Below are 3283 nucleotides of genomic sequence, written 5' to 3' on the forward strand. Positions count from 1 at the left end.
TCTATATAGATATAGATGTGCATACGTGTGCTTAATTGACATAATACTATTTATTGAACAAACCACCATTTTCCTACTGCCATTTATCAAATTTCCACATGTATCAATCTGTTTCTGGACTCCCTATTCTGTACCATTAATTTCTGTGCTTATCCTCAGACTAAAATATATCTTCCTGATTTATTTTCCAATAAACATGACAGCCATTAGAATCATCTACCAATATTTCTTTTAAATTATTACCTTCATATTATTTACTCTTTATATCCACACACACACCAAAAAAAAAAAAAAAAGTTGTCATTTTTGTTTGTGATTGAACTACATGTTTAGAATAATCTGAACAAATTTATACCTAATGATATTGAACCCTTAATTGAAGGAATATGATGTTGTTCTCTATTTATTTAGATCTTTTCAAATGTACATCAGTAAGTTTTATAGTCTTTAGTGCAGAGCATCTGTACATTAATTTGAATATATGCCGTGCTTCTTGTTTACTGTCAATAGTATCTTTCCTTCACATTTGTTTCTGGGCTATGGCCTTGCCACCCTGAACAAGCCCAATCCTGTCTGACCTTGGAAGCTAAGCAGGGTCGGGCCTGGTTAGTACTTGAATGGGAGACGACCTAGGAAGACTAGGTGCTGTGGGCCTAAAAAAAAGGTCCTTGCAATCTGTGAGGTCAACCAAGGGTTGCCTCGCCTAAAAAACAAAACAAACAAACAAAAAAATACATTTGTTTTTGGTAGTATAGAGTCGGTCAACTGATTTTTGCTTATCAGTTTTATATTCAGAATCATGGATAAGTTCACTTTATAAATCTAGTGGTATATGAGTAGCTTATTTTAACTTTTCATTAATATTACATTGCCTACTTCTAATTTCTTGCCTTATTTTACTGTCCATGTGTTCTAAACACAAGTCTACTAGAGATGGCAGTAACAAGCTTCTTTATCTTCTTCCTTTGTTTGAAGAGCAAAATTATTTCACATTAGTATGATTTTTTTTTCATGGATTTGTAAGTATCTTTTATCAGGTTATGGAAATTCCCCTCGGTTACTAGTTTATTTTTTCATGTTTTTTAATTTTAAAAAAATATTTATTTTATTATTAATTTCAAATGTACAGTACATTGGGTAGATATTTATATAGTTTATAAATGATCTCCTTGATTAGTTTATTTTTTTATTAAGACTGGTAAATAAATTTTATCTAATATGTCACTAGTGTTTTATGATCACATGTTTTCTTCTATGCAAGACCATGGTGAAATTATATTAAGTTTTGAATTTCGAAGGATCCCTTCATGCATGGACTAAATCCAATGTGTTCGTGATGAATACTCATTCATGTATATTGTTCAAAATATTATATTTAGGATTTAAGCATACCCATTTACGAGGGAGATTGACCTGAGTAGCAAATGTTTCTTTTTTTTTTTTTGACCTTGGCAGAGTTTGTGTAAGATTCATGTCCTTTTTTCCCTGAAAGTTTCAAAGAATTCACCCGAGAAAAACATTGATCTTCTCGTGGGAATTTACTTAATCAGATATTTGATTTTTTTCAATGGATATAGGATTATATAAAACCTCTATTTCTTTTATCATTTTTACTAAGTTGCATGTACAGCTTTTTTTTAAAGTTTTTCTTAACTTTTAGATACCTAACTCCAAATTTGTTTATCTTGTTATATATTGGTTTAGATCTGAATGTGACAAAATTGAAACAGCAACCAAGTAGAGCTATATTCAATGTTAATTTTCGGAAAGCTTTCTTTATCCAATTCCTTTAAAATTCCCCACATTAGTTTTTTTTTTTTTAATTTCTGTGCCACTATATTTATGTCTCATCATTTAAAAATAATTCAATGCATATAAAATGTACACATAAGCCCCTATTTCTGGGTTACTAAGGCAGATCACTAACAATTTATAAGTATTTGAACCTGTTTTTACCTAATCTGATTAACACCTGACAGAGAATAGTAAAATAATTTTGTCCTAGGGCAAAATTAGGAAATAGTATTTAACATAAATTTTGGGGTTAGCTCAAGTGATGGTGCAGCTCTTTGCAGGAAACATGAGATGAAGGATGTTATCTATATCACGTGAGGTTAACATAAAGACAAATCCTATGAAATAGTAACAGAAATATTAACAGAAACAGAGTTAACATATGTATAGGTTTGTTCTAAAGGTTCTAATATTCCCTGTAATCCCAATAATGGAATAGAAACAGCATCATTATTTGTCCAACACTAAAAATGAAAAAAGAGTAACTCAAAATTTTCATACAGTAACATATGAAGTAACTAGGTTCTGTTATGACTGACCACTGAACCTCTGAAGGGTCCATAGCATGGCACACTAGTATAAGAGTCAAAATACCGCCTTATCCATCTCCCCACCTCCACCAAAAAAATGCAATTCCTACCAGGAACATTAGTCATAGATATTGCTATTGACACATTTTTCTTTTGGCCAGTCATTTAATGGTAGAGAAGCACAGCATTAAGCATCATCCTGATTAGAATACAAAATGAAAGCAGAGTGAAATTGTGGAGGCTTTACTCAGAATATGAAAACAACAGTTAATTTGTAATTTTAAGGAAACTATAAAACACATCCAGCTCTGACCAATTTAGGAGCTGCATCAATGTATGTCATTGCTCTGTATCATGTCAATTATTTTAAACCTTTTAGCCTTCAGTTCACATGAGGTGTTTTTTAATAGTATCAAGTGGTTAAATGTGCTGACCAGTGTTATTGCATTTTTTTTTTTCCTCCTGAAACTCAATACAATGGAATTATTTCTGCAGTCTATACAAAGTCACAAACAAAGTCACTGGGTTGGAGCTTGTCACCCAATAATAGATTCTGTCATTTATGAGTTCCCACCTTTATGGCACACTGAAATGCTTTCACCTGAGCCACTACTGAGCAACCTGAATCGTAGGGATAAATCTGCCACTAGGTTCTGCATACAATGACAGATCATCTAAGGGTGAAGCGCCTCAGTGAGAAGAGAGCAACTTCCCTCACACCTCCCCTCTGCCAATGTACATGCATGCCTGAGTAGGATGAAACTCTGCTTTCTTACAATGTTATTTATTGGAAACTGTTACTCCATTGCATTTTTCACTCACGATTTGACAATTCCTCCCACAATGTAGTTGCCACAGTGAACACAACACTTGTCTTTGGTTGAAACTGCTGTCAGTAAAGGAGAGTTAATTTCCTCCATGCTGATTCTCAATTTGAGCATCTATGTGCCAGGCTTTCT

The 3283-nt window shown here is 32.9% G+C and overlaps 1 pseudogene; it reads left to right on the forward strand.

Moving 5' to 3' along the window:
- The first annotated feature begins 535 nt into the window (after window positions 1–535).
- Window positions 536–654, forward strand: LOC111737471 (annotated as a pseudogene).
- Window positions 655–3283: the final 2629 nt, after the last annotated feature.

Source organism: Pteropus vampyrus, unplaced genomic scaffold (assembly GCF_000151845.1).
Source record: "Pteropus vampyrus isolate Shadow unplaced genomic scaffold, Pvam_2.0 Scaffold27, whole genome shotgun sequence".
NCBI classification, from domain to species: Eukaryota; Metazoa; Chordata; class Mammalia; order Chiroptera; family Pteropodidae; genus Pteropus; species Pteropus vampyrus.